Here is a 14,589-nt window from a genome sequence, read left to right as displayed (position 1 = left end):
CATTCCGCGCTCTTTTGTTTTTGGTTTGATTTTTATTGTCACTTTCAGTTTCATTGGTAAATTGGCCACTTTCATCAGTGTCATCGGTAGATACTCAAATCCGGTGTCTTCAAATGGTTCTGCTTCTTCAGAATTTAAAATTAGAGCATCATCATTGATATTATTCAAACTCTGGGATATAGATTTTAAATCACGGCTTTCATCTGGGCATTTGTTATCATTAAGTGATATCTGATCATCTTGTACACTAAAAAGATAACCACACTTTATTTATTACCAACAAATTAACTTAAAAATATATTATTATTATTAAAACTATATTAAAAATATACAACAGTACACTTACCCCTTTTGACTTAGAATATATTTTCCTCTTGAATTTATTGTGCAAATTATGTAAATAATATTGATTAACAAGCTTTCGTAGCTTAAAAGTATGTAAAAATATAAACCAAAAAAGTATAAAAGTCATAATTGACCAAAAATCGAGTTACAAGGTTCTGCAGTTTAACCGTCGCTATTAAAAGTCAGCAAAAATACCTTAGAAATCTAGCATTATCACATATTGCGGATCACATAGATGCACCGACACCGATTTCACAAGGCAAATGTTTAACAATTGAGATATCAATACCAAAAAGACTACCAGAACCTCAACAAACCCATCTGTGTGAGGCAAAATGATCAATGACTGATGACAACCAAATCCTATTTATTCCTTCGGTTTCTTTTATTTAAAAAAGTCCTAGATTATTGCTAATCCTTATACATTTTACCTGTATTTTCCTTAAAATGGACGGAAATACAGTTAAATTTATTTGATTATATGCAATCATCTGTTGCAAGAAATTACGTATTCTGTAATAAAATATATCACGGCGATTGAGAGATTGGAAAATTTTCGTCTTTTTTTGCATTAAAATTTTTGTTCTCTAAAAGTATCGTTAATATTAAATGACTGGTTCAGGACCAACTCACCTCTAGTAGGGAGCGCTCAGAGAATTTGTTGCGTTGCCTCAGGATCGAGTACGTCCTCTAATGGTCATTTAAAGATGTTTGATGCTTAGTTTCGTTCGTGACCGCACTGGAGACAATACCTGACAATTCACTGACTTAGATAAGAAAACAAGAACAAGGTATATAATAGAAGGGAATATAATTGGGAAATACAGATAAGCTTAAAAATACACATCTATAAATTTTATGAGATATTTTTAAATTGTTAATTTTGTTTTAGTTTGTACAGTTGAAACAGATTCTAAGAATATCACGATTTAAGGAATATAAATTTAATAAATTTATCCGTTTAGGATAATATAATATTTGGCAGATAAACGAATAACTGTTCATGTACAATTTCCTAAAAGTTTATATGATGTCTGGTTTATTAGAATCTGTCAGGTAATAAATACTTTATTAGGTACTTTGTTATGAGCACCTTCTTCTTCTTCAAGTGCCATCTCCGCGGCGGAGGTCGGCAATCATCACAGTTATTCGGACTTCTGAGACGGCTGCTCTGAAAAGTTCATTTGATGTACATCCGAACGACTCTCTCAGGTTGCGCAGCCATGACATTCTACGCCTCCCTATGCTTCTCTTTCTCTTTCTTTATGAGCACCAATTCGATACTATCCCGAAACATCCACAGCTTTTTTTCATTTCTCTAAAAATTTCTGTTGCCAACATACTTCATTGCCTGTTAATATATACATTTTTAAAAACAATTAATTTAGAATTCACTCAGATGCCTACCTATTTGCTAGTGAATCGTCGCTTTGTTAACTTCGACGAGAATGGATCTTACTTTAAAAGAAAAAGTTAATGTAATTGAATATGCGAAACAAGTGCAGTCAAAACGAAATTTCTAGAAATTTTGGAATTTTACAAGCTCAGGTGAGCAAACTTTTAAAATATCAAGACATTTTCATCAACGATTGGCCAGTGGGAAAGATCTAGACGTCGATCAGGTATTAGCCGAGTGGTTTACTGAGTAGACCGCCAAAAATTTTCCAAACAGTGGTCCGGTTTTAAAAGATAAAGGGTAATGCGAACTTTAAAGCGACAAATGGATGGTTCTGCAGATGGAAAAATCGTTTACAAGTTACCTTCAAAAATTGTTGGAGAAGAAAAAGATGAAGATGTATCTGCAGAAAATACATGGATAACGGATGTGTTACATGATTAATTAAAAATTGTGAACTTGTGAATAAATGGGCTTTATTACAGAGCTACTCCAGACGGCTCCTTTTGTTTCACAGGGGACAGAACTATAGGCGAAAAAGTCTCAAAGGACCGATAGACAATTATGTGTTATAACTGATGGATTCGACCGTTACTTGATGGAAATTTATTAAATATAACAATAAAATACTAAAAACTTTTGTTTTCAAAACTTCCACAAAATGTATTTATTATTAACTGATTCGGTAGAGTGCGTTTCTCAAGTGATCTATTTTTGGCATGCGTTTACACTGTTGACAACTGTTTGTCTCAAGTATGTATTATTTAATTTATTAATTTCGGTAGATTCTTATTAAGGTATCTTGAGGCCTTTATTTTGATTGTGAAGAATTTGAAATTCGTCATTAAAAGAATCATAATAGTTTAGAAGGTGAAGTGCGTAGGTAGAATTATTGAAAGCCCTTTTGTGCTCTGCTATCCATTTGTTGAAAGTTCTACCAGTTTGCCCGATGTAAGTTTTTGGGCAGTCGCCAAATTTAAGTTTGTATACTTTACTGTATATATAAAAACATATACTATAATATATTAATTATATAATATACCATAAACTATACACCAGCACTTACACAGTGGTGTATACAAACTTAAATGTGAAGAATGCCAAAAACTTACAACGTATTAAGTGGTAGAACTTTTAAAAAACGTATAACAGAGCATAAAAGGGGTTTCAATAATAGAAAAACAGATTCTACGTACGAACTTGTCATTATGAACCGAAAAGTCGTTATACACAGTCTTCGATTCCGTAATAATGATTTTTTTTTTCGAAAATTCAGTCTTTTCACTGCATCTCTACTTATCGCGAAAAATAACAAAACTTTGCTTTCGCTTAGAAACTAATAACATTTTAAAAATAATTTCTTGGTGCCAATTAGCTTTATTTTGTTTTTTTTACTTGCATATTATTTTAGCTCAATTTTTAAAAAGTAAAAAATTATTATCGTTATAGATTCGAATCTTTAATAATATATTACAAAAACGTTAAAACTGTGTTTTACAGAACAGGTAGTGGTTATTTTATACTTATGAAAATATAATAGGAACATAAAAAAAACAAAAATTTCCGACGAGGATGGGATTCGAACCCACGCGGGCAGAGCCCATTGGATTAGCAGTCCAACGCCTTAACCACTCGGCCACCTCGTCGTTGAATCAAATTAATAAAAAAACGTAATATGAATCTAGTATGATGAAGCAATAGATTTGAAGTAATGTTAATGTGTAATGTTAATTTATTTATGAAGATGAGTTATAATTAAGAATTTTATTTATATCTAATTTTTTATATATTCATTTATATACATAGTTGTAAAATAATAAAAGTTCCACAATTTCTAAAAAGAATATTATCAGGAATAATTGTTTAACACGTTCAGCAGGGTGGCATCCCTTTAATGCCACATTAAAGTTTTGTATTAGGGACACCTTGGCATTAACAATAAGCCCACACAGGGGTATTACACGTTTCTCTGGGTTATACTGAGGTATAACGAGATTACTAACACATCGATAGATCACCTTTTTTATTTTCGTTTCTAATCATCATTATAAGTCGCTCGACAATCCGTTGTGGATCTTGGCCTGCTCACAAAGAAGTCGCGACTCCTGTCGATTCCTGGCAACTTCCCTCCATATTCTGACCCTTAAAATCTATAGGTCTTCTTCCACATCATCTCCTTCATGGTCGTCTTCTATTTCTTGTGCCCTCTGGTTTTGAAAATATTAATCTCTTTCGTTTCTAATACTGGTTTAATTTTCCACGCCATTTTTTAAGTATTTTAATTCAAAAACTACATAAGAAAGTCCTGAAATCAGTATTTTCACCACCAGAGAAAAAACCTAGTTCATTCTGCTCCATTCCATATACAGGCAAGATATCAACAAAAATAGACAAACACATAAAAAAGAAAGAAATAACACTAGCTCTTAGAACGAACAACTAGTTTTATAGGCAAATATATTAAGAACAACAAGAGCCAAAAAAGCACTTTTATATATACAGCAGTGGCGTTCCGGTCAGGGTCGGCAGTGCCGACCCACACCTTTATAGATATTATAGATTTTTTTAATATTTAATTTAATCAGTATTTCAATAATTAATTGTTGCAGGTAATCAGTTGATGTCATTTGTTTTTGTGAAATAAAAAAATATCTGTGAGATAATGAGATAATAAAGACTAAATTTTATTCATGGTTTTTAAAAGAATTCGACCAATTCGACCAGACTAAATTTTATTCATGGTTTTTAAAACAATTCGTCCAATCTGAGCATTAAGTGATCCCTGCGTAGACACTTTTCGAATTGATGATCCGATATCGGAGACATCGATCCGCCTGTGGATTCTTAAAAAGGCACGTTTTGCGTTTTCGGCGAGCCGATCCCAACCTTGACGATTTACTTGTAAAAATCAACGGAATATTAGTTGATTAGCAACCAAATATACATTTTTTTCCATATGAACTTAATTACCAAGTACGGCAAAATTAAACTTGCCGATGCTTCATTTAGATTGGTGATTGGTCGCGAACTGTACATTGCGAGCGCGGGATGAAATGTTATTTCATATAAGAACGTAAGTAGTAAAGTGAAGTGATATTCAGTGCACGAACTAGCCTTTCTTTATGTGATTTATTTTTATTTTCTAAAGTAATACTGTGATTCGTTACGTCTGCCGTAAATAGTTAAAGGTTAAAGGGTTTGACATAGAAGTTTTTTTTAATTAAAGTGTAAACAAATTCAGGTAAATTAACCTAAAAATGCAAGCCATGGGAGAAACTGTAAGTATTGATAAGTCTGATATTGTAAATTATATTTTGCATAATGGGTTTTCATCTATTCCATACGAAGAACAAATTGTTATTAAAAATTAGGGGCGTCCTTTGCCTAAAATGTCCCGGCTTATAAATATTAGTGCGGGTAAGGGAAGTAATAGATCATTTTCAGATAATTGGTACAGCAAGTACTCATGGCTTACCGGAAGTGAAATAAAAAACAAACTTTTCTGTTGGCCTTGCATTTTATTTTCGACAAATAGGGGCAAACATCAAAATCCGTGGTGTGAATCTGGTTACGATAATTTAAAGGAATTATTTAGAGCTTTACATAAACATGATATTTCGAAAGATCATACTTACAGCCAGATTAAATTAGATTTATTTGGAAAACAAAATATCTATGTTTCATTAGATAATGCCCAACGTGAAAATGCTATTAAACATAACGAAATTGTAAAAAATAATCACGCAGTTTTACGTTGTTTAATTGATATTGTAATTTTTTTAAGTTGTCAGGAATTATCTTTTAGGGGACACGATGAATCGGAGCATTCTTTAAATCAAGGTAATTATAGAGAACTAATAAAAATGTTTAAGAAATACAATTTGGAATTTTCTAATTTACTTTCTGATTCGAAGACATTTAGCGGTATATCTAAAACAATCCAGAATGAATTAATAGAATCAATTAGTTACATTTTGAGTAACGTTATTGAATCTGAGATTCAGGAAACCATTTGCTTTTCACTAGAAGTAGATGAAACTACCGACATATCATGTCATTCACAATTATCAATTGTTGTTCGATACGCGTTACGTGGTAATATCTATGAGAGGTTTTTAGGTTTTACAGACGTGAGTAAAAGCCATAAGGCAGAATATATTTTTGGTGTTTTAAAGGACAGATTAAAATTTTTTGATATCAAAAATAAATTGGTAGGGCAAACATATGACGGCGCTGCCGTGATGTCTGGTGAATTAAATGGTCTCCAGGCAAAAGTTAAAACTATTGCACCGCAAGCTTTATTTACTCACTGTCATGCGCATAGAATGAATTTAGTTTTGCAGGATACATGTAAAAAAATTAAAGAATGTCGTCTTTTTTTTCCTAGTTTAAGCGGATTTGCTTCATTTTTCTCAAGCTCACCTAAACGGACTAATGTTTTAGAACGGTTTATTTCGAAAAAAATGCCAACAGTTTGTCAGACGCGATGGAATTTTAAATCTCGGTTAGTTTTCACTGTAGCAGATTTTCGTGAACAGCTTTTGGAAGTTTTTGATTTTATTATTGAATGCGACGATTTTCAAAGTGATGATATCTCGATCCGTGAAGCAATCGGTTTGTAAACTTTATTAAATGATTATTCTTTTAACATACTTTTAAATATTTTTAAGAATGTTTACTCAAACCGATTTGATATTCAATGTTGTTCAAAATCAGTTAACTGTCATTATTCATTCCAAAAATAGAATAACAAGACTGGTGCAAAATCTTAGAGATTTTCGTAATGATAGTAATTTCCAGTATATACGCAGTGAAGTTTTGGACTCGCTTGATATTTCCGAACCCCCAAAAAAAAGACAAAGGCATGACACAGAAAAAGATATCGAAAAACGAGTATATTTTGAAATTTTGGATACTATTATTATGCAAATAGATACTCGTTTTTCGAATTTTGAAGATTTACAAATTTTTGACCTCTTTGACGATTCAAAATTTAAAAGTTACGCCAAAGAATTTCCAAGATATTTATTAGACAGGTTAATTAAAAATCCATCATTCTTTAATAAAATAAAATTAGAAAATGAATTAAAAGTTTTATATGCTGATCCAAATATTTTCGGAAGATGGGATAAGTTACAAGATATGTATAATTTTAAATACTGCAATTTATTACAACAAACTGTTACCGAAATTAATAAATTATTGTCACTAATTCTCTCATTACCACCAACGTCTGCCTCAAATGAACGACATTTCTCTTACCTCAAAAGAATCAAAACTTATTGTCGAAATACCGTGAAACAAGAGAGAATGTCAAGCTTGTCTCAAATGTCAATAGAAAAAAACTTTTAAAATCTCTCCAAAACTCTAATAAATTTTACGATGACGTTATAACCCATTTTGCTACTTCCAAACAACGTAGACAGTTAATTTATAAACATGTTTAGGTTCTAAATTTATAGGAAAAAACAAAAAAAAAACAAAAAACAAGAAAACAAAAAATCTCCTATGATGATTTACTTAAGTCTTTATTAGACGGTATACCTATCTGAGGAGACAAAAAATACCTTGCCGACCTTGTCTCTCAAGCCACGAGCCGCCACTGATATACAGTGGTGTATATAACTTACATGTAGCGATTGCCCAAAAACTTACATTGGTCAAACCGGTAGAACTTTTAACAAACGCATATCAGAACATAAACGGGCTTATTCAAAATAAATGTGTTAAGCTATCTTATAATGTATGGAAATTAACAAATGAAAAAATACAGCAACTTGATACAACAGTTCTCCCCTCCTCAACCTATTCGATTAAAGGCTTTAAAATATAAATACATACCAAAAACTAATCACTTGATTAAAGGGCACTCTGCCGAAACAACTATAGTGTTAATAAATTATAAATAAATTTTGTGGAAGTTTTGAAAACAAAATTTTTTAGTCTTTTATTTAATTTTTTTTTAAATAATTTTCCAGCGTGATATCATTAAGCTATTAAATTTTTTATAAAATTTAATCTCACTTTTCACCTCTTTAATTAAGTTTAATAAAAAAATCATTTGCCCCTTCACTACCCCAGCAACTTTATCAATTTACCCTCAGTACCTTTATTTTGTTTGACGCTTGTCACAAAGGCACCTTATCTAAAACTTCATAACATCGTCATCGGCGACATAGAGCTATCATATTTAAAAGGAAACGGAAATGGTTTCAAGTTTACGGACATTATTTTTCCAGTGCCCTATTAAAACGTGCTATAATTTTCTATTCATGCCGAAATTAAAACGATGCCTTTGCAAAGAAAACGCCCATCGATCCCCACCCTCGCAACCATGTGAACAGGACCGTTTTAGCTCAACGGTAAATTAAGAGGCAGTTTTGAAAACTCTCTGTGAAACAGCGAAAAACCATAAATGTATACAAATTAGAACACAGAATCTCTCTAGTGTTTCTTTAAAAGTATATAATGTATGTATAATTTGTGGGGATCTAAACATTGATTATCTTGTCATGTCTAATAATAAGCAATCTTTTAATGAGTTTTTAGTTAGTTATAATCTGAGAGTCACATCTGAGGCTCCTACAAGAGTTTTCGTAGATAAAGTAGGTAAAACATCATCTACAAAATTGGATTACATATTGACAAATATCGAACCACATCTTTATAAATCAAATGTGTTGGAGGGTCACTTCAGTGACCATAAAGTATTTTCACTTAGTGTAAATTTGCAAGCCAATAAAGTATCAAAAAAAGATAAAAAACCCATCAGTTACAGGGATATGTCAGATGAAAATATGCGGATGTTTAAAGCAGGGATTTCTTCTACAGTTTTTGATGAAGTTTATTCACAATTGAATGCTGAATATGCCACAAATTCATTTGTTAGCATTTAAACACGGTATAAAGCACACAAAACAAATAAGGCTACATGGGTAACAAATGAGGTAAGACACGCTAGTGAAAAACTAAAAAATCTACACTGGATAGCAAAAAATATAGGGAGTCTCGAGTCTCAAGATACCTATAAACAGGCAAAAAAAAGAATATAATTCTCTATTAATAAATACTAAAAAAAACTTTCATAGTGACTTAATTAATCAATCTTACAATATACCAAAAACAATTTGGAATTTAGTAAACAGTGAAACTGGTAGGCAAAAGAACAGGTCTGATATTATTCTACATTATGATAATAAAATTATTACCAAGTCTTGTGATATTGCTAATTCGTTTGCCTCATATTTTGCTACAATTACAGAATACAATCTTCAAACTCATTTTGACACATGGTTACCTTCTTCTTGTACTACCTCAAAAATGTGTAACAAAACATTTTTCTTTTTACCCGTAACTCCAATTGAAATAAAAAATACAATCGATCAACTAAAAAATAAGCCTAGTACTGGTATTGATAACATATCTGTAAAAATAATAAAACTGATAAGTGATCATATATCGATTCCTTTAAACCATTTAGTTAATCTCTCAATAACAACCAGCCAATTTCCATCCATATTTAAAATGGCAAAAGTCATTCCAATCTTCAAAAAGAATGACCCTCATGATATTTCAAATTATAGACCAGTATCTGTCCTTAGCATAATTTCAAAAGTAATAGAGAAGGTTTTATACAACAGAATGTTAAATTTTATAGAAGAATACAATTTATTAACTCCAACCCAACACGGCTTTAGATCAAAAAAGTCAACACTCACGGCTGCATGCAGCTTGTTTGAGCGTATTTATGATGAATTAGATAGTAGACACCACGTGGCAGGACTATTTTTTGATCTATCACGTGCTTTTGACTGCTTAGACATAACATTTATTCGCAATAAATTATATAACGTTGGTTTTAGAGGGATATTTCTAGAATGGATAATAAATTTCTTAAGTGACAAGAAGAGTATTGTTAAGATGAAAGAATCAAGCTCAGAACCATACACGACAAATAAAGGAGTACCACAGGGATCCGTGCTGGGACCATTATTATTCCTAATTTTTATTAATGACCTACCAGATCACATAAGGGCACTTATAATATCAATGTTTGCTGATGATACCTCGTTAATAGTCTCTGCACGTACACTAGAGGAATTAAAAATGACAATGAAGACTGTTGTTGACTGCTTTATACGCTGGTGTAATACCAACAGACTAATATTAAACATTGACAAGACGCAAATTATTTATTTTCATTCATACAACTCATCTAAATATGACTATATCTTAACCATCCACGATAGAAACAATATGTTATCTTCCACTCACTCTACAAAGTTTTTGGGTGTATTCATTGATTGTAATCTCAAATGGTCAGAGCAAGTGAATTCAGTGAACATGAAATTGAATAAAGCTTTTTATGCTATATCTAGAATTAAAAACACACTACTCATCTCGGCATTATTGAACGTTTATTATAGACTTTCTTACAGCCACATGTGCTACAATGTAATTTTGTGGGGGAATTCAGTAGATAGTAACAAAGTGTTCATTAACCAAAAAAAAAATTATCCGTAAAATTTTTAATTTGGATTATCAACAGTCTTGTAAACCAGTTTTTATTAAACATCAAATTTTAACTTTCTACTGCCTATATATCTATAAATGTTTACTTTATGTCAAAGAGGAAATCAATTCATTTCCAGTAAATTCAGACAATCACTACTACAATACAAGAAGTGCTGAATCTTTACGAGTTTCTAAACACAGAACATCCAAATTTCAAAATTGCTTCAGATATATGGGACTGACCTTACGATACAATCATTTGCCAAAAACTGTGAAAGAAATACCACTTATCTCTAAATTTAAAAAAAATGTTAAAGATTTACTCTTAACAAAAGCATATTATTCTATAAATGAATATCTTGAGGACAAACTGCAATAGCTTCATATTTTACTTGTAAAAATGTTATTTTATATATTTTATGTTTTGTCAATTTTTTTTTACACTGTGAATATTGTATTATACACATTAATGTTTTTTATACCAAATTCTGTAGTGACGTATCCTATACATTTATTTTGAATGTCTTAAATGATCAATAAAGATGACTATGACTATGACTATGACTATTATATGCTTTCAAACGAAATATATAACGTACTCTAAGGAATTTTCTTCGTTAAGAAAGAGGAACAACAGATTAAACCACTCTCACAGAATTTGACGTCAGTACATTTCGTTCTAGTCGTTGAGAAATATTTATGGTCAATAGTATGTAAAATCATCGAAACAGTTTAAGCACACACACATTAACACACGAGGTGATCAACCCTACCCCTAGGAACTTGTGTATACCATTATAAGAGTGGCATCCACATGTTCGAAGATCAAACCGGTCACACCTTGCTAGTCGAGGTGGTACCTATCTGACCCCCGGGCTTTTCCTCCCCCCTCCTCAGCGTATGACTAACGTGAGGAGGCTTATGATCTTAGAGTTTACTAAAGGTACCTTGGGTAATGAAGTACCTTCCGTTTTTAGTAAGTGTGGTTATGCCACCTAACTGTAGGGGTAGCATAAATGCCGGCTTTTCTCCCTATTTACTTTACTGATTTTATTTTTTTTATCATAACGTCGGGACTGAAGTCCCTAAAAAAATGGTGAAACAGTTTAAGAGTTCTTAAGACCTATGTCTATACAGGTGTTGTTAAAAAAAAGGAGAGGTACTTAAATATTATACTATACAGAGAATAGAATAGAATGGGGTTTATAAAAAACACTTACCAATACCCGCGGTATTCACACACAGGCGGTTGCCACATAAGCAAGTTTCACACGTGGTGGTTTCTGGTACGAGTTTGATCTGTCTTTATAGGATTCACGTGTATACCTCACTGTTTCTTCTAATTAGTCTTTATCGCTTAGAAAGGAGAAAAAAACGTCTTTTCTCTACTAGAACCAATAAGTAAGAGAAATGCGCGAAAAGCGTTTGTTGTCTACAAGAACCAAATTAACACAGACGAAAAACAACGTATGTTTTCTAAGAGAACCAATAGTTAAAAGCGAGCGATTTAATTTTCTATTGTAAAAAAATGTCTATGTTTCTCGAAGGTGGGGTTAAAGTCAGGAGTAGGAAATATTACCAAAGGTTGGCTTTAATGTAGTAATAAACTCGCAAAGAAAACCTTTTTAACTGTTTTTTTTTTGTTTTTGGGTATTTAGTCAATAATAATAATAATAATTCTTAAGTTTTAGAGCTACCATCATCTTATGTAAAATTTAATTATAAAACCTTTATGTCCTATACAAAATTATTCTAAAACCAATAATTCTTCTAGATATATACAAAAAAAAAAAGAAAAAATACCTAATTTTTTAAATTTTTTTCATATTTCGTTTAATAGAAAGTTAAGTCCATATTTTCTAACTCACACATAGAAAAATTATCATTTGTAGTAATATTTTCGAGCGAACTATGCAAAAAAACTGCGTTTATATACTTCAGACCCAAAAATACTTATTTTAACCCTTTTTGCCCGACGGTTTAAAGTACCACAGAGTTTGAACGCTTGTATATTGTATATATTTCATTTGTTTCGCTTCGCATTACAGTACACAGAAGTTCTATGTATTTTCTACCTCCCGAATGCAGCGCATGTGCAGAAGCAAAATATTTACATTCATATTTGATCATTTACGTCCTGAAGTGCTTGGTGTGACGTTAGTATCTAACTAGTCCTAACTTTTATCGTGTTTTCACATTTTACAAGGAAAGGTAAGCTCTAATTGTATATATATGTAATGTCAATTTGTATTACTAGTATGCAATGAAAACACATACTCTGTATTTAGAAAAAGGTTTAGGTATAAAAAAGCGATATTTGTTTCAGAGTCCGCGAAAGTACCGTCAGGAATATGGAGCATAAAAAATAAAACGGTTTTACAACAAAACTCTTTCTCAAACAAAATTGTAAGAGAAGAAGAAATTATGGCAGGCGAATAATTACCCTACGATAATAATTTTGACACTGACATAGGGAAAAATGATAATAACACTGATTTCGATTTGCCATTTTCCAAATACATTTAAAAATAATGTATTATTATATTTATAATAATATATGTATTTCCAAATTTAGACTGTCTCCGATTATTTCAATTGAAGTGAATGATAACGATAATACCACAGGATCTAATTCTTTTTATCCAAATACATTTGAAAATAAATTCGATGGTAATAATGATAAGAAACAGGATATTTTTTTACAAGATATTGGACTCACTCCAACCATTTCAAGCCAATCAGTCACTATTTCTGTTGCATCGGTGGAAGCGTGTACCTCAAGAAAATCTTTTGAGCAAAGCACTGAGAATATAAACAGAAAGCTGCGTTTATCAAAAGTTAACGCAGAAGATTCTTCTAATAATGACGTTCAAGAAAAACCTGCTCGTAGATGGAAGAAATGTAGTGGTAAAACCAAAATATCCGATTATCCAGAGCTGAAAGGTGTGGTCGAGGAATTATTTGACAGTTCTGAAACACCTACCAGTGTTTTCTTAAAAGTTCTTAGCTCCATCAGAGGCGATATCACGATTACCAAAGTAATTTGTACGCTATCCAGAGAAATATACAATTGGATCTCAAGGCAAAAGAGCTTCTCGATTTTATTGGTATTAATTTCTTTATGGCCTATCACCTACTGCCGAACTGGAAACATTACTGAAATGGAAGTCTCGATTTAGGCGTTTCTCTAGGTACTAACGCAATGTCACGTAATCGCTTTGAGAAAATTTTTTTTAATATTCATTGCAACAATAACTTGGAAATCCCAAAAAACAACAGAGACAAGCTATACAAATCACGCCCAGTTATGGAAAAACTCAATCAAAATTTGCAAACTCTCCACAAAACAACAAGAAGCATCGCTGTTGATGAAAAAATGATACTTTTCAAGGGCAATATAATCAATTTAATTCATTTTCAAAACAATATAATCTCCAGAAGCATATAAAACGAAGATATAAAATCTGATGCTTAGCTGACCAAAAAGGGTATATTTCAAATTTTGATGTGTATCAAGGCAAGAACGAACATCTGGAAAATGAATTTAGATGCAATGGATTAGGAGAACGTGTTGCGTTGTCATTAACAAAGCCGTCACACTTGATAGAACACTCACCTTCAAAAGTCATCTTACAAACGCAGCCGGTAAACTAAGAACAAGAAATAACTTAATATCAAAACTTGCTGGAATAACTTGGGGTGCTTCTGCAGATACTCTTCGGACCTCTGCTCTAGCTTTGGTTTTTTCAGTGGCAGAATATTGTGCACCAGTATGGCTAAATAGTGCACATACAAGCAAAATCGATGTCCAACTTAACGAAACCATGAGAATAATCACTGGAACAATAAAACCAACGCCAGTGAGATGGCTGCCTACTCTGAGCAATATTGCTCTACCAGATCTACGCCGTACAGCAGCATTAGTGAGAGAGTACCAGAAAATTGTAGCCAACGTACAATTACCAATACATCAAGATATCCCAGACATCTCAAAAGAGCACCAGCGACTGAGATCTAGAAATCCTCCAATACGATCTGCCCGAAAAATTGGTAATTCCTATGATATACATAGGCAATGGACAACAAGATGGATGCCAACAGTAGAATCGGACTATATTAAGATATCCACCCCAACTCAGGGTCTCATCGGATCAAATCTGCCCCGGTCCACTTGGGCAAGGCTTAATCGTATACGTACCGGATATGGTAAATGTGCTGATTCACTGTTCAGGTGGGGTCGTGCAGAAAGTCCACAGTGCGATTGCGGACAATGTAGACAGACCATAAGCCATTGTGTTTCAGACTGCTTGAATCGTGCCTACCGTGGAAACCTC

The 14,589-nt window shown here is 32.3% G+C and overlaps 1 non-coding gene across 1 annotated transcript; it reads right to left on the bottom strand.

Moving 5' to 3' along the window:
• Positions 1-3,305: 3,305 nt before the first annotated feature.
• Positions 3,306-3,387, bottom strand: TRNAS-GCU (transfer RNA serine (anticodon GCU)). Its single transcript has one exon. It is a non-coding gene; the product is annotated as a tRNA-Ser (tRNA).
• Between the last annotated feature and the right edge of the window lie 11,202 nt (positions 3,388-14,589).

The sequence above is a fragment of the Diabrotica undecimpunctata genome, chromosome 7, assembly GCF_040954645.1.
Source record: "Diabrotica undecimpunctata isolate CICGRU chromosome 7, icDiaUnde3, whole genome shotgun sequence".
In the NCBI taxonomy this organism is placed as follows: domain Eukaryota; kingdom Metazoa; phylum Arthropoda; class Insecta; order Coleoptera; family Chrysomelidae; genus Diabrotica; species Diabrotica undecimpunctata.
This window is presented reverse-complemented; position numbering and strand designations above follow the sequence as displayed.